The 18,462-nt window shown below is 47.3% G+C and overlaps 1 protein-coding gene across 1 annotated transcript in view; it reads right to left on the bottom strand.

Annotated features, from left to right (window-relative positions):
- Positions 1-18,462, bottom strand: part of CCDC61 (coiled-coil domain containing 61) — a 107,444-nt gene that overhangs the window by 51,245 nt on the left and 37,737 nt on the right. The gene's annotated exons all lie outside the window — the stretch shown is intronic.

The raw sequence follows: 18,462 nt of genomic DNA on the forward strand, positions 1-18,462 counted from the left end.
TGTGAACTTCATACCTGTGGTCCATAACTGTTCCCAGTCAGCCATCATAATGTTGTGTCCAGGCAAGGAAACCTTTCTAATGCCCGGGGAACACTGATATGGGTGGGCTTTTCCTGCAAGGAAAAGGACGGCGATTTTTACCGCATGTGGTGGTCATGTAACAAAATAAAAGAGTTTTGGGAATCGATCTATAATGAGCTAAAAAAGATGTTTAAATATACTTTTCCAAAAAAGCCGGAAGAATTTCTGCTATGTTTGGTGGGAGAAGATATTAAGAAGACAGAGCAAAGATTATATCTGTGTGCAACAACAGCAGCTAGAGTTTTGATGGGCCAAAAGTGGAAGTTACAGGAGATTCCGACTGTAAGGGAATGGCAGATAAAGCTGGTCGAATACGCTGAAATGGCAAAATTGACACACAGAATTCGCAGTCAGGAGGAGACGAAGTACCAAAAAGAATGGAGTAAATTTATGGTTTATATAAGTGAGAACTGTAGAAATATGAAAACGTTGGCAGGATTGAATTAAATCTTATGTCACGGAGTAATTTTTAACCAATGAAACTGTGAATTATAGATTGGAATAAGAAAACTTGCGGAAGGGAAGGACGGGAGTCAACGGCTCTATGGAGCATAAAGTAGGATATATGTAATAAGACTTAATGTTTTTTTTGGTTGGTGTTGGTGCTCTTAAATCTCAATAAAAAGCATTTGGGGAAAAAAGAAGATATGGATGGGCTTTTCCTCCATTCTTGACATTCATCCTCCATGGATCAGTCTGATTCCTTTTCGAAGTTGGTAGCGACTGCTGTTTTCCTGTGGGAGGGAGTTCCGCAGTTTAACTACATGAAGATGTGCTTTCTTTTATCTGCCCCAAATCTTCCGACACTCAGCTTCGCTGTGTTGCTCATGGGTTCTGGTCTTATGAGAGAGAGAAAACATTTTCTCTGTCCAATTTTCCCGTGCCCGGCACAAACTCACAAATTTATTACCCTATCGCCTCTTACGCACCTTTTCTCTCAGTGAGAAAGTCCCAAATGCTGCGATCTTTCCTCATAGGAGAGCCTCAAAAAAGTATTGACAGTTTTGGTTGCCCTTTTTCGTACCTTTTCCAACTCTACGACATCCTTTTCCTCGAGGTGAGGTGACCTCACCAATAAAACTTGAGATGCGTATCAAGAAATTCTGGTTAAACGCCTTCTCAATTTCTTACACCACAATTGCAACATTGCTGGTATACACCCAGGTTCATATATATTTCAAAATATATTCTAGCGATACACTAAGTTTTGAATTTGGGAATGGTTTCAAAACCTGCCTCAAGTTTATTTTTATTTTTATACACACACACACACACACACACACTAATTTTTTAACGTCATTTCCAACAGTCATTTAACATAACTTCTTATCTTATACAGTATTTTAGACTTCCGTCAACAACCCCTGAAGATTTTCCATTCTTTATCACTTATTCTGCATTTCTCAATTTCTCTATTACTTTTAATTATCATTAACTAATAATTCTCTTCATAGTCATCTTTGCAATATTTCATATAATCCTCCTTACAGCACTTCTCGCAGTCCTCCTAGCGTAATCCGTTTGTTACAATCGCTTTTCAAATAGTTCAAATATTCACTCCAGTCTTCTAAGAATCTCTGGTCCCGCAGGTTTCGAATCCTCCCTGTTAGTTTATCCAATTCTGCATAGTCCATTAATTTCATTTGCCATTCTTCTTTCGTCGGTAATTCTTCTTGCTTCCGTTTTTGTGCCTGCTGCCGAAAACCTGCCTCAAGACTTTTGCCTGCCCTGAATCCTTGCAGACGGCTAACCCCTTCCGCCCCAAATTATTCACCCCCCTGGTTCCCCATCTGTCTCCCAGTTCAAGAATGGAGTGGGGAAAGAATTTGGGAAAAGGCCAGGAGAGGACAGAGGCCTTGTTTGCCTAGGCCAGAAAGATGCCACAACCTCCATCGCCATGGCAACCGCTATGGCCTGCGGTGTGGCTGACGCTCATAGCCATAGGAATGGGGCAGCGGGGGGAGAGATGTATAGGATTTGGGTGTGGGATCCCAGGCGCAGTAGATGGAGGGAGAGACCCTGTCATGGGAAAGGGAGAAGGAAGAAGGAGGATTGAAATGATGAAGGGAAAAAAGAATCCAACTTGGACTTAGCACTGAATCCAACTTGGATTTAGACGTTCTCACAGCCTCCAACATTTTCCCGATGAAAATCCGGGACTGTCCCTGGAAAATTGGGGCACTTGGAGATTTTGTGTTCTCATTTTTTGAACCGAGTCTGAATTATTGGGACTCAGGTTTGCAAGCCGCACCCTATAAGTGTCTAGGAAGCCACATTTTTCTGCCGCTGAGAGGCTCCGGGGTGATGAAGAGGCAGTCAGCGCATGCCCAGAAAAGCTCTCAGTTTCCTGAAAAAGTGTGGATTTGTTCAAAACCAGGGCAGCCTAGGTTGTTGGGCCAAGACTGAGGAGACGGAGGCTCGAATTCCCACAAAGCCAGGAAGCTGGCTTTGAGCCAGTCACACAAGGCTCTGGTTGTGAGGGGAGAATTAGGTCAGCCGCCCTGAGCTCCTTGTAGGAAGTCCAGGAAGTCAACGTAATATTCCTCCAAGAAGTTCAGAACTCCATATATTGGGGATGGGAGGGGATATTCCTTTCCCACCCCCTCACAACAGATGATGCAATTATAGGAACATAAGGAAGGTATTTGAAGGACGCAGGGGGCGCTGTGGGTTAAACCACAGAGCCTAGGACTTGCCGATCAGAAGGTCGGCGGTTCGAATCCCCACGACGGGGTGAGCTCCCATTGCTCGGTCCCTGCTCCTGCTAACCTAGCAGTTCGAAAGCATGTCAAATAAATAAATAAATAGGTACCACTCCAGCAGGAAGGTAAACGGCATTTCCGTGCGCTGCTCTGGTTCGCCAGAAGCGGCTTAGTCATGCTGGCTGTATGCCGGCTCCCTCAGCCAATAAAGCAAGATGAGTGCCGCAACCCCAGAGTCGGTCACGACTGTACCTAATGGTCACGGGTCCCTTTACCTTTACCTTTAAGGAAGGTATTTAAAGCGCATCACTATACCCAAAGACTATTGGGAACTGTAGTTTACCCCTCACTGGCTTACAATTCCCAGCGTTCTTAAACTATGTTCCCCAGGGTTCTTTGGGGGAAATCGTGTGTTTTAAATGTGCTTTATACAGCTCACATTTAAAGTGCAGGGCTTCCCCCCAAAGAATCCTGGACACTATAGTTTACCCCTCGCAGAATTATAATTCTCAGCACATGTAAAACTACAGATCCCAAGATTCTCAGAGCGATGCCGTGTGCACTTTGTACCTATGGTGTGTGTAACGCAGCAAGTCAGGCCACTGGTTATCTAGTTCAGTCTTGTCAACACTGACCAGCCGTGCTTCTCCAGGGCTTCAGACAGGATATCCGTAGCAAACTATGGCAAGTTCTTAAAGAAATGGGAGTGCCTGATCACCTCATCTGTCTCCTGAGAAATCTCTACGTGGGACAAGAAGCTACAGTTAGAACTGGATATGGAACAACTCATTGGTTCAAAATTGGGAAAGGAGTACAGCAAGGCTGTATATTGCCTCCCTGCTTATTTAACTTATATGCAGAATTCATCATGCGAAAGGCTGGGCTGGATGAATCCCTAGCTGGAATTAAGATTGCCCGAAGAAACATCAACAACCTCAGATATGCAGATGACACAACCTTGATGGCAGAAAGTGAGGAGGAATTAAATAACCTTTTAATGAGGGTGAAGGAGGAGAGTGCAAAATATGGTCTGAAGCTCAACATCAAAAAACAAAAAACAAAGATCATGGCCACTGGGCCCATCACCTCCTGGCAAATAGAAGGTGAAGAAATGGAGGCAGTGAGAGATTTTACTTTCTTGGGTTCCATGATCACTGCAGATGGTGACAGCAGCCACGAAATTAAAAGACGCCTGCTTCTTGGGAGAAAAGCAATGACAAACCTAGACAGCATCTTAAAAAGTAGAGACACCACCTTGCCAACAAAGGCCCGTATAGTTCAAGCTATGGTTTTCCCAGTAGTGATGTATGGAAGTGAAAGCTGGACTATAAAGAAGGCTGATCGACAAAGAATTGATGTTTTTGAATTATGGTGCTGGAGGAGACTCTTGAGAGTCCCATGGACTGCAAGAAGATCAAACCTATCCATTCTGAAGGAAATCAGCCCTGAGTGCTCACTGGAAGGACAGATCCTGAAGCTGAGGCTCCAAGACTTTGGCCGCCTCATGAGAAGAGAAGACTCCCTGGAAAAGACCCTGATGTTGGCAAAGATGGAGGGCACAAGGAGAAGGGGACGACAGAGGAGGAGATGGTGGGACAGTGTTCTTGAAGCTACCAGCATGAGTTTGACCAAACTGCGGGAGGCAGTGGAGGACAGGAGTGCCTGGCGTGCTCTGGTCCAGGGGGTCACGAAGAGTCGGACACGACTAAACGACTAAACAACAACACCAGGAGCCGCTGGCAGGATTTGAACTCAGGTCCTTTTGCACACAAGGCAGGTGCTCTGTCGCTGAGCCACAGTCCTTCTCCAGCCAGGGCAGGTCTTTGGGGAGAGACATCCAGGCCTTCAATTCCGAAAGATGAGCAGGAACGTTCCCTGCGAAACCACCTTGAGCAGAGTCTCAAATCACCGAAGCCCATCGTCCTACCGGCAACACTTTTCGCAGGGCATGGTGAAGAGCAGAGGAGCTGTGTCAGAAAAAGAAGCTGGCAACCCTAGCTGCTTAACGGAGCCCCAGCTCTGAAGCTACATCGCATCACCCGGCATAGAAAGCGTTTGCAACCTGGCCCAGCAGGTGATGAGCGATTCCTGTTGCCGTTGCTAAGCAACCAGCCTACCCTCCGGGTACCATAAGAGAGACTCCCAATTGGCGGGTGAGACCAAAACACAGTCGCAGGTGCCAACTTTTCCTCGCTGTGCCGTTTTCTCAAAGTGCCACTAGAGAGCACCAAAGTCCTTTAGCTTAGCTGGTTGGGTTAGTGTGGGGCGGTTGGGAAGAAGAAATTTGGGCAGAATTTTGTTCAGACATCATCTCTTCTTCATATGCTTCTTGCAAAAACAGACACCTACAGCTGGTCTTTAAATAATCCCGAAATCATGCAAACCTTCCGTTTTTATCTTCTGGGGCCGGAACTGGGGTGGAGGGGGTGGAATAGGAGATCGTTTTAGGAACGGTTGATAAATGTGCTTTGTAGCATATCCATATGCCCGTTCTCTTTCAGATTTTGAATTAAAATAAGACTGCGCCCGTTAAGTTCATGTTTCGGAGGAGGAGAGAGAATCCTAGCATTTAGCTCTGGAGGGAGATTCCCAAAAATCTAAGAAGATTTGAGTTACGGCGAATAAGAGGTTTAAAAAAGGCTCGCCTCAATATACAAGGTAGGTCAAATTTGCCAACCTGGCACCCTCCAGGTGTTTTGTTTTTTATTGAATTTGTAGTCCGCCCTTCATCCGCACATCTCAGGGCTGTGGACTACAACTCCCATCAGCCCCAGCCATATTAATTTGCAGGGAGGAAACTTAAAATCGTTTGCAATGGTCCAAGGCAAGGTTCTTATCATCCAGCTATATCTCCCTTTCCATCTCAATGGGCCATTTCAGATGAGGACCTTGGAGTGAGGATGCAATACGCGTTAGGAAAGGGATTCAAAAAAACAGATTGCCCAAGATCCTGATGCCATTTTACAAATCTATGGTGTGACCGTATTTGGAATACCATACACATCACATTGGCCTAGGACCCTTGTACCTACGGGACCGCCTCTCCAGGTATGTCCCACGGAGGACCTTACGGTCTTCAAACAAAAACATCTTGGAGGTCCCAGGCCACAGGGAGGTTAGGCTGGCCTCAACCAGAGCCAGGGCTTTTTCGGTTGTGGCCCCGATCTGGTGGAACGCTCTGTCACAAGAGACTAGAGCCCTGCGGGACTTGACATCTTTCCGCAGGGCCTGCAAGACAGAGCTGTTCCACCAGGCCTTTGGCCAAGGCAAAGCCTGACTCCCTCCTTTGGCAATCCTCACAGAACTCTAGCCCAATGGTTGCCATTAATTTGATTGGAATTAATTCTATAATGAAATGATTTTAGAATGTTTTATCATTTTACTGTTGTTAGCCGCTCTGAGCCCGGCTTCGGCTGGGGAGGGAAGGATATAAATAATAATAATAATAATAATAATAATAATAATAATAATAATAATAATTAGTTCTGGTCACCTTGCCTCAAAAAGGATCTCCCAGAGTTGGAAAAGGTTCAGAAAAGGGCCGCTGAAAGAATCAAGCAGGTGGAGGGGCGACCCTATGAGGAATGGTTGAAGCATTTGGGACCTTTTAGTTTAGAGAAAAGGCAAGCCAGGGGCAAGACGATAAGCGGAGATGTAAAAGAAGCCAGATAGGTGGGGTCTACTGATGATGATGATGATGATAATAGTAATAATAATAATAATAATAATAATAATAATAATAATAATAATAATTTATTATTTATACCCCGCCCATCGGGCTGCCACTCTGGGCAGCATCCAACACAATATTAAAATACAATAACACATCAAACATTAAAAGCTTCCCTAAACAGGGCTGCCTTCAGATGTCGTCTAAAAGTCTGGTAGTTGTTGTTCTCTCTGACATCTGGTGGGAGGGCGTTCCACAGGGAAGGTGCCACTACTGAGAAGGCCCTCTGTCTGGTTCCCTGTAACTTGGCTTCTCGCAGTGAGGGAACCGCCAGAAGGCCCTCGGCGCTGGACCTCAGTGTCTGGGCTGGATGATGGGGGTGGAGACGCTCCTTCAGGTATACAGGACCGAGGCCATTTAGGGCTTTAAAGGTCACCATCAACACTTTGAATTGTGCTTGGAAACGTACTGGGAGCCAATGTAGGTCTTTCAAGACTGGTGTTATGTGGTCCCGGCGGCTGCTTCCAGTCACCACTCTAGCTGCCGCATTCTGGATTAGTTGTAGTTTCCGGGTCACCTTCAAAGGTAGCCCCACATAGAGCGCATTGCAGTAGACCAAGCAGGAGATAACTAGAGCATGCACCACTCTGGCAAGACATTCCGCAGGCAGGTAGGGTCTCAGCCTGCGTACCAGATGGAGCTGGTAAACAGTGCCCTGGACACAGATTTGACCTGCGCCTCCATGGACAGCTGTGAGTCCAAAATGACTCGCAGGCTGCGCACCTGGTCCTTCAGGGGCAGAGTTACCCTATTCAGGACCAGGGAGTCCTCCACACCCGCCCCCTGTCCCCCAAAAACATGATGATGATGATGACGACTTGGAAAAAGAGGATAGAGGAAAGTTTCTCTCCCTCTTTCATAACACTAGAATGTGTGGACATTCAATGAAGCTCAACATGTTTCAGGACAGATGAAACCTTTCCCAGGCAGCACCTAGTTAGACTGTGGAACTCCCTCTCACAAGAATCAGTGAGGGCCCACCAGCTTCAAAAGACAGTTAGACAACTTGAGCGATGGCCATGAACCTGGGCGGCTTTGAAAGAGGGTTAGGCAGAGAAGGATTATATGACTGCAGCCCTTGCCAGGGAGATGGCTGTGGGGCAGGCGATGGGGGCCGAGGGCGGGCGAGGTGCTGCAGCCACCCTCCTGTTCACGTTTCGATATTTTCTCATCCTAAGCAGCCTTGAAATAAAATGGCACAGCTGCGGCTCAGAGGCCCTTCCTTGGTTCCCTCTCCCCTTTCCTGTCCAAATCCATCCGCCTCCCCTAAGCCCGGCCTGCATCCCGTTGCCGTGGCAACGCGGTCCAGATGAAAACCCTCCAGTCTCCTTGAGGAGAAGGCTGCTGGAATGTGAAGGAAGGTGAGAAAAGGAGAGAAGGAGAGGGAGGGAGGGAGGGAGGGAGGGAGAGAGAGAGAGAGAGAAGAGGCTTTCTGGGGCGCTTCACCAGGAAGGCCTAATCCACGCCACATCTTCCTGTGGGTTTCGCCAACAGAGCCCGATCCTGCTTCTGGGGTGCCATTAAAAAGGTCCCACCCAGTCTATTTTGCTACTTGAGGCCGGAAACCTAAATTCTACCCCTCAGTAACACAAAACACAAATATAACATGGGTCTATCCGCACTCTGTCTAAAGCAGTATCGTACCACTTTAAACAGTCATGGCTTCTTCTCCCCGCCCCCCCCAAAGAATCCTGGGAACTATAGTTTGTTAAGGGTGTTTGCAAGGAGATTAGACGCGGGTGGCGCTGTGGGTTAAACCATAGAGCCTAGGGCTTGCCGATCAGAAGGTCGGCGGTTCAAATCCCCGTGACGGGGTGAGCTCCTGTTGCTCAGTCCCTGCTCCTGCCAACCTAGCAGTTTGAAAGCACATCAAAGTGCAAGTAGATAAATAGGTACCGCTCCGGCGGGAAGGTAAACGGCGTTTCCGTGCACTGCTCTGGTTCGCCAGAAGCGGCTTAGTCCTGCTGGCCACATGCCCCAGAAGCTGTACGCTGGCTCCCTCGGCCAGTAAAGCGAGATGAGCACCGCAACCCCAGAGTCGGCCACGACTGGACCTAACAGTCAGGGGTCCCTTTACCCTTTACCTAGATATTTTGGCTATTTAAGGAGCATCATTGTTTGTTTGCAGAGAGATTAGATGAGAAGTCTGCAATCTTTTGGGGAAGAGGGTTTTGATGTGCAAGACCCCCCAATTGGCTGCAATTGCGCAACCTAAATGTGATTTGATCCCATAGGGGATTGAATCCCACCAGAAAAATAGTGAGAGAGACTGGAATTGCCCCAAGGATTATTCAATATCCGCTGTTACACAGACAGGGAATGTGAAGTTAGGACAAGGGAACATGAGAAGTCTTGAAAGGTGCTACTGCTGCATTAATGGATTTCAAAGCTACTCAGGGTGAGACGAGGTCAAAAAAATTAACCATTATTTGCGTCTATTTTTAAGGGGGGAGCATTGTGGGAATCATGTGACTGAAAGGAGTTGCTCCAGAATCTGGAGATGGGCTGTGACTATTTAGTATCGGGAACGGGAGGGTTCACTCCATATATGCTCAGAGACCCTCTCTTAACGTTCCTTGACATGTTCAAGGGTTTGGCAGCTGGGAGGTGAAGGGCTCGACTTACCAGGTGGGCAAAAGCGCCTTGATTTTTATTTTAAGGAAGAAAACTATGCATGCAGTTTGCAGAGTTCAGCCCAGCAGGAGCCGCCTGCAAATTATAGCATAGAAGAGAAGAGAATTATAGCATAGAAGGTCACCCAGCAGCTGCAGGTGGAGGAGCGGGGACGCGAACCCGGTTCACCAGATTATGAGTCTACCGCTTTTAACCACTACACCACACTGGCTCTCATAGACCCTGGGGTGGTGGCGTCTGACCTCCTTGGCTGCCTTCTCCCAATTAACCTCTGTTTCCAGGAGCCACTCCCTGTGATCTCCCTGGCAACCCTATGGGGCGGAAGTGAACAGAGTGGGAAGAAGCTGGATGGCTTTCGTTGGGCAAGTGAATGCAGAATACGGCTATCAATCAACGGCTCTTAATCCAGAATGCGGCAGCTAGACTGGTGACTGGGAGCGGCCCCCGAGACCACATAACACCGGTCTTGAAAGACCTACATTGGCTCCCAGTACGTTTCCGAGCACAATTCAAAGTGTTGGTGCCGACCTTGAAAGCCCTAAACGGCCTCAAAGGCCCAGTATACCTGAAGGAGCGTCTCCACCCCCATCGTTCAGCCTGGACACTGAGGTTCAGCTCCGAGGGCCTTCTGGCAGTTCCCTTACTGCGAGAAGCCAAGTTACAGGGAACCAGGCAGAGAGCCTTCTCGGTGGTGGCACCCACCCTGTGGAACGCCCTCCCACCAGATGTCAAAGAGAAGAAGAACTACCAGACTTTTAGAAGACATCTGAAGGCAGCCCTGTTTAGGGAAGCTTTTAATGTTTGATGCGTTACTGTATTTTAATATTTTGTTGGAAGCCGCCCAGAGTGGCTGGGGAAACCCAGCCAGATAGTTTGGGTATAAATTAATAATAATAATAATAATAATAATAATAATAATAATATCAAAAGCCAGGGGCGCTATGTATCACCCACAATGTCAGGGACTGTATTCCTCTGAACACCCGCAAAAGAGCCCGCAGGATGAGGCCAATGGTCCATTTTGTCCGGCATCCTGGAAATCAGGTGTGGGGACAGTGTTGCTGCTGCACTCATGGAATCGTAGAAATGTAGAGTTGGAAGGGACCCCAAGGGTCATCTAGTCCAACCCCCCAGCCATCCCTGAGTGCGCTCAAACCACCAACCCTTCTGGTTAACAGCCAGGTACGCTGTCCCTGTCAAACTAGCAAAAATGTATAGGATGAGTAGTAAAATCCGTTGGAAATGCACAGAAAAGGACAGAGGTTTTTTCCACATTTGGTGGCCATGTTAAAAAATGAAAAAAAATTGGGAACTGATCTATAATGAATTAAAAAAGATGCTTAAATATACTTTCCCCAAAAAGCTGGAAACTTTTTTGCTAGGCTTGTTGGGGGAGGATATTAAGAAAGTCGACCAAAGATTATTCATGTATGCCACGACTGCTGCTAGAATTTGGATAGCCCCAAAATGGAAAACACAGGAATTACCAACCATGAAGGAGTGGCAGACGGAGATGGTCGAATATGTGGAATTAACTGACCTACAGGACCCGCAATCAGGAGGAAACAAAGTTCTGAAAAGAATGGAGTAAATTTATGGGCTATATAAGTGAGAACTGTAGAAATCTGAAAACGATAGCAGGGTTGAAAGAAATCTTATGCCATGCACTAGATATTACAGTGGTACCTCAGGTTAAGTACTTAATTTGTTCCAGAGGTCTGTTCTGAACCTGAAACTGTTCTTAACCTGAAGACCACTTTAGCTAATGGGGCCTCCTGCTGCTGCTGTGCCGCCGGAGCACGATTTCTGTTCTCATCCTGAAGCAAAGTTCTTAACCTGAGGCACTATTTTTGGGTTAGCGGAGTCTGTAACCTGAAGCGTATGTAACCTGAAGCGTGTGTAACCCGAGGTACCACTGTACTAAGTAACTGTGGATTAGAGACTAGAATAAGGACACCGGATGAAGGGAGGGAGTCAAGGCTCGGCAGAGCAGGAAGAAAGATAGATGTAAAAGGATATGATATATCGGTGTATTTTGTTTGTGTGTATGAAATGAAAACCTAATAAGCCAGCACCGTCCGTTAAGAGTTTGGGTGTAATCTTCTACACCTCCCTTTCCATGGAGGCGCAGATTGCAGCTATAACAAAGGCGGCATTTTTTCATCTCTGCCAAGCTAAGCAGTTAGCTCCTTACCTCTCTCGCCCTGACCTAGCCAATGTGATCCACGCGACGGTCACCTCCAGACTGGATTATTGTAACTCGCTCTACGTGGGGCTGCCCTTGAGACTGACCCAGAAACTCCAGCGGGGGCAGAATGCTGCAGCGAGACTCCTTACGGGGTCCTTGCTGCGAGATCACATTCATCCGGTGCTATACCAGCTGCACTGGCTTCCGGTGGAGTACAGGATCAGGTTTAAGGTGCTGGTTTTAACCTTTAAAGCCCTATACGGCCTAGGACCCTCGTACCTATGGGACCGCCTCTCCTGGTATGTCCCACAGAGAAACTTACGGTCTTCAAATAAAAACATCTTGAAGGTCCCAGGCCACAGAGAGGTTAGGCTGGCCTCAACTAGAGCCAGGGCTTTTTCGGCTGTGGCTCCGATCTGGTGGAACGCTCTGTCACAAGAGACCAGGGCCCTGCGGGACTTGACATCTTTCTGCAGGGCCAGCAAGACAGAGCTGTTCCACCAGGCTTTTGGCCAGGGCATAGCCTGACTCCCTCCCTCAGCAATCTTCGCGGAGCTCTGGCCCAATGGCTTGATTTGAATTAATTTTATAATGAATGATTTTAGAGTGTTGTTTGTGTTGTACTTTTGTACTGTTTTATTGTTGTTAGCCGCCCTGAGCCCGGCTTCGGCTGGGGAGGGCGGGATATAAATAAAATCTATTATTATTATTATTATTATTATTATTATTATTATTATTATTAGCATATTAAAAAAACAAAAAACCAGCCAGGTACACTGTCCCATTGCAACAGAGAGTACCAGTTGCTGGAAAGCACAAGAGAGGAGTGGTACCCTGTAGACATCTGTTTGGCCATGTGAGAACAGGACTAGATGGGCTCTTGGCCCGATCCAGCAGGACTCTGTTGATGTTCTTCTGCTACTGCCTCCTCCTGTTCTGGCTGGAGCGAGTTCCCCACCTCACCCCCTCGCACGTACCGTCCTCTCCGGGGACACCTTAGTGAATAATTCAGGGGCACCAGCTGGTTTCTGACACTACAGCATCTTCTCCCTCGATGGGGCTTGTCATGTCCTATTCTGTCTCCAAGCCTCTTCTGATGGAGGCCTGGTGCGACCTCGTTCCCCCGCCTGGCGAGAAAAGCGGGAGGGGGCGCCGCTTCGTCTGTGGCAGGACTTACCGGCCCCTGGACCCGCGTGGCACCGGCAACACGCAGGCGGGAGCACACTGACGGCGCCGAGAACATCTGGAGTCCAAGTCACCGGCTTACAGCAGGGGGAACCGGACTGGTGGCGAAATCAAAAAAGGCCGGACCACAATTTCATCCTTGGATACAGTCCAAAAGCAGGTGGAAAGCTATGCAGCTACAAATATCGACATTTCGTCTATGAATCCATTAGATTGCCAAAGTGAAACAGCCCACTAAAATGTGACCCCTAGGTTTGTTTGTGTTTCAAGGTACCTTTGGTTACGCACTTACCGTATTTTTCGCTGTATAAGACGCACCAGACCATAAGACGCACCTAGTTTTTGGAGGAGGAAAACAAGAAAAAAAATATTCAGAATCTCAGAAGCCAGAACAGCAAGAGGGATCGCTGCACAGCCAAAGCAGCAATCCCTCTTGCTGTTCTGGCTTTTGGGATAGCTGTGCAGCCTGCATTCGCTCCATAAGATGCACGAACATTTCCCCTTACTTTTTAGGGGGGGAAAGTGAGTCTTATAGAGCAGAAAAATACGGTATATTCTAGCTGGTTTTTCTTGAGCATTTGTTCCGATTGACATTTAATCTATGAATCCGTTAGATTGCCAAAGTGAAACAGCCCACTAAAATGTGACACACCCCAGGTTTGTTTGTGTTTGAAGGCTATATATCAGGCTTCCCCTAACTCGGCCCTCCAGCTGTTTTGGGACTACAACTCCCATCATCCCTAGCTAACAGGACCAGTGGTCAGGGATGATGGGAACTGTAGTCCCCAAACAGCTGGAGGGCCGAGTTTCGGGATGCCTGCTGTATATCCTTCTGCTGTCTGGGAGATATATCTTATGAAAAGTACGTTCACCCTTGGCTGCCACTAGCCACATCGAGAACCAGTGTGACGTGGTGGTTCGGACAATGGCTGGCTCTGAAATCCACTGGCTCTGTGGGTGACTGTGGGTCCGTGTCTCTCAGAATAACCTTCTCCACAGGGCTGTTGTGTGGATAAAGCTGGAGATTCAACAGGAGGAAAATAACATCACCGTGAGCTCCTTGGTTTTTCTCCCATCGAGGATACGATCTTTTCCGCTTATATTCTATATAATATATGCCACCTTCGCCGCATCAAGCAGTTGGTCCCTTACCTTTCGCGCCCCAACCTGGCCACTGTGATCCATGCGACGGTCACCTCCAGGCTTGACTACTGTAATTCGCTCTACGCGGGGCTGCCCCTGAAGCTGTCCCAGAAACTCCAGCGGGTGCAGAATGCTGCAGCGAGGCTCCTCACGGGGTCTCTGCCATGGGACCATATTCACCCAGTGCTTTACCAACTGCACTGGCTCCCGGTGGAGTACAGGGTCAGATTTAAGGTGCTGTTTTTGACCTTTAAAGCCCTTCACGGCCTAGGACCCTCGTACCTAAGGGACCGCCTCTCCCAATATGCCCCACGGAGAGCCTCAAGGTCCATAAATAGAAACACCCTAGAGGTCCCGGGCCCTAAGGAAGTCAGATTAGCCTCAACCAGAGCCAGGGCCTTTTCAGTGATGGCTCCGGTCTGGTGGAACGCTCTGCCTCATGAGATCAGGGCCCTGCAGGATCTGATCTCTTTCCGCAGGGCCTGTAAGACAGAGTTGTTCCGCCTGGCCTTTGGCTTGGAGCCAATTTGATTCCCTCCCTCTCTTTCTTTTTCCTTTCTCCTCCTGTGATGAGGCTGCATTTTAATATTTTACTCTTTCAATATTTGAATGTTGTATTTTAATTTTATTCATTCAATTTGTTTTTATTATTGCTTGTTAGCTGCCCTGAGCCTGGCTTTGGCTGGGGAGGGCGGGGTATAAACAAAAATTATTATTATTATTATATTGTAAATGCAATTTATACGTAAGATAAAATATCAAGGCCAATAGAAGCTCCATTGCTAGAGGCTGTGTACTTCTGATTTTTGGCAGTAGGCAACAAGGTTGTGAAGCCTGGGAGGGATGGGCAAGCAAAACCGGCGATGTCCATACAAGGAGGATGTTTATGGTCTTCTGTCCATGTGCAACATTACAAATCCTGTAGGTGTTGTCAGCTAACACAAGTTGTCACAAGAACACAGCTGGAGGATGCACTCTTGCCAGACACATGTTGTGGCTTCAGGTGAGACAAGAGGGATGTAACGAATGAGGGTGCGATGGTGGGGTGCGGGGCTGGGGGGTGATGGGTGGCACAGCTGACAGGCGCCCTAACACAGGCATAGGCAAACTCCGGCACATCCAGATGTTTGGGACTACAATTCACATCATCCCTAGTTAACAGGACCTGTGATCAGGGATAATAATACAGTGGTTACAGGCGCTTTAGGTTACATGTGCTTCAGGTTACAGACTCTGCTAACCCAGAAATAGTACCTCGGGTTAAGAACTTTGCTTCAGGATGAGAACAGAAATCGTGCTCCGGCGGCGCGGTGGCAGCGGGAGGCCCCATTAGCTAAAGTTCTGCTTCAGGTTAAGAAGATTTTCAGGTTAAGAACGGACCTCCGGAACGAATTAAGTACCGTATTTTTCGCTCTATAAGATGCACCAGAGCACAAGATGCACCTCGTTTTTGGAGGAGGAAAACAAGAAAAAAAGTATTCTGAATCTCAGAAGCCAGAACAGCAAGAGGGATCGCTGCACAGCCAAAGCAGCCAATCCCTCTTGCTGTTCTGGCTTCTGGGATAGCTGCGCAGCCTGCATTTGCTCCATAAGATGTGCGAACATTTCCCCTTACTTTTTCGGAGGGAAAAAGTGAGTCTTATAGAGCAAAAAAATACGGTACTTAACCCGAGGTACCACTATAATAATAAATCTTTATTGTCACTACACCACCTGTGTGCAGTGAAATTAAATGATGGGATTGTAGTCCCAAAACATCTGGAGGGCCGGAGTTTGCCTATGCCTGCCCTAGCAGGTAGACCTGTCCTCCAAGCATGGCCTTAAGTCATAAAAACAGAATCATAGAGTTGAAAGGGACCCCCAGGGGTCATCTAGTCCAACCCCCTGCAATGCAGGAATTTCAGCTATAGCATCCCTGACAGATGGCCTTGCCAAGCAGCTCTTACCATCAGAAAGTTCTTCCTGATGTGTGTATGCAGAGGATACCTTGCACGCAACCCACACTTTGCAAATACACCTGTACAGGTAGTTCGATGTAAGCACGAGAGGGGATGAACACTCTGCAGGTTTTGATTCTGAAGTTGCAAATTCCCCCTGCCTACATATATGCAACCATGTTATATTTTTTCCTCCCGATCCAGTACCTTTTAAGCTAGAATTCAAACAGTCAGCGTTCAATAAACAGGGAGTTTGCTTGTAGAAAGATTCCTTCTGCCAGCAGCGAATGGGGAAACAGAGGTAGCAGGAGCAGTGGTGACACAATTATATCCTATACTATGTATTCATAGGACAGCTAGTTTCCTGAAAAACCATCATTTTGATAGGCATGCATTTCTTAAAAAAGTTATTTAAATTGGAATATTACCAGCCGGGAAACAGACACACATTAAAGGTTGAAGGAAAAATCTGTTCATTTGGATTTGACATTCAAATTGACACCCCAAAATATTTTTTGAGATTTTGATTCTGTTTTGAGATTTCCAAGCATGACAATTAAGATTTAAAATTTGGGTTGTTTTTAACTTATACACCCAGCAGTGGTTTATTGCGTCATTTGCCAGTCTCTGGTGCTGAACCCCCATTTTTCAGGACAAATCAATTGCACACACCCCTCAAATCCTCTACAGAATGGACTTCTAATATGAATTAATGCAAAATAAAAGGTCTAAGTGGAGGTTTTTAACCAGGTTCCAAATTAGGAACGAAATATAACATGATGCAACCCCGGAATCTTTGTCCAGAATGAGATAAGGCTGAAATTAATTTCTGCAAGGTTTTGATCACTCGTCAAATTTCCCAATGTCACCATTCGGATGTGGATGTCAGCATTTGATATTTGGACAGGAGAATGAAAAGGTTGACATCAGACTCCGGCCAATGTTTGGACTTAATCTTAAGCATCGATTCAGTCCGATTGCAATTCAGCTGTCCAGTTTGGGCTGCTCCTTGTCAGATGCTGTCAAACACGGACTGCCGCAACATTAAATGTGGAAATCTCTGGGTACCAGGAACCCAGCCTGAATGCAAAATAGCCAGCAAGGAATTGCGCAGCCAGAAAACATTCGGAGAATATTCACCGTTAAGACTCATAGAGGAGAAACACTGCCTTTGTTTGAGAACTTAGTCCTGGTTTCCGTGAAGAAATACGTAATACTAAGCCCTAGTATACGTAATACTAGGATGCGGGTGGTGCTATGGGTTAAACCACAGAGCCTAGGACTTGCTGATCAGAAGGTCAGCGGTTCGAATCCCCGTGACGGGGTGAGCTCCCGTTGCTCAATCCCAGCTCCTGCCAACCTAGCAGTTCGAAAGCACATCAAAGTGCAAGTAGATAAATAGGTACCAATATGGTGGGAATGTAAACGGCATTTCCTTGAGCTGCTCTGGTTCGCCAGAAGCGGCATAGTCATGCTGGCCACATGACCTGGAAGCTGTACGCCGGCTCCCTCGGCCAATAAAGCGAGATGAGCGCCGCAACCCCAGAGTCAGCCACGACTGGACCTAGTGGTCAGGGGTGCCTTTACCTTTAAGCCCCGCAGGTGATTCTGTGTGGGTAATGACTTTGAGGGAAATTGGGTGTGTGTGATGCGGGTTACCAGGTACAATACCGATTTGGGGAAATCAATTAAATTAAGGTGACTTCGATGGGCCTAGCTCTCTCCTGGGTGATTAGAGCGTGAATCAAGTTACTTGGTTAAATCAGAATACATTTTGCATACTCAACAGAACCATTAGCTATTTCTTGCTTTCTTTTATGATATGCTCCTTTTGTTTCTACGGGTGACTCTGCAGACAAGTTGTTTGGGTCTGAAAAAGCAGGGTCAAAATCTCTTTGATAACTATGATCCACAGCAGTTCTGATGAAATTGGAGTTTCCTTAGCTGATGCACCCAAGCATTGCCGCAGGTGCTGTCTTGGGAGAGAGTAGAAATGTCTGCCTTTCTTTGTTTTGAAGGAGCACTTAGATGACCAAGTCCTTCTTTTATAAATACTTACATGGGTAATCAAGGGACGCGGGTGGCGCTGTGGGTTAAACCACGGAGCCTAGGACTTGCCAATCAGAAGGTTGGCGGTTCGAATCCCCACGATGGGGTTAGCTCCCGTTGCTCGGTCCCTGCTCCTGCCCACCTAGCAGTTCGAAAGCACGTCAAAGTGCAAGTAGATAAATAGGTACCACTCCGGTGGGAAGGTAAACGGTGTTTCCGTGCGCCGCTCTGGTTCGCCAGAAGCGGCTTAGTCATGCTGGCCACATGACCCGGAAGCTGTACGCAGGTTCCCTCGGCCAATAAAGCGAGATGAGCGCCGCAACCCCAGAGTCGGCCACGACTGGACCTAATGGTCAGGGGTCCCTTTACCCTTTACCTTGTATATGGGTAATCAGGGGCATGTGTCCCCACACACACACATTGAAACAAATTGATTAACTTGTTGGCTAAATATTGCAATCCTAAAGAATATCACCAGTTCCCTGCTAGATAGAGACTGCTTTGTTCATTATATACTCAGTAGGCCACTGAGTTCTGCAGGAGACTTTTAAGTCCCCAAAATACCAGAAGGCCCTAAAATACCACTCCACTTCCACTGCTCCTGTGCCTACGAATCATGGGTCTGAGCGGTTTGCCTGGGAAAACCCACTCTATAGTGCCGAATCAGAGCAAAAGTCAGTCTGCTGAAAACCCAACTAACGTTTGCTCCAATTTGGCTGCAAAGATCCGGTTTTCCAGCAGGACAAGTGGAAGTTGGGATGAGCCCTAACTCAGAGCGGGGCTTTCTGCGCAGTGGCCCCGATTTTGCGAAAC

This window comes from Podarcis raffonei, chromosome 8, assembly GCF_027172205.1.
Source record: "Podarcis raffonei isolate rPodRaf1 chromosome 8, rPodRaf1.pri, whole genome shotgun sequence".
NCBI classification, from domain to species: domain Eukaryota; kingdom Metazoa; phylum Chordata; class Lepidosauria; order Squamata; family Lacertidae; genus Podarcis; species Podarcis raffonei.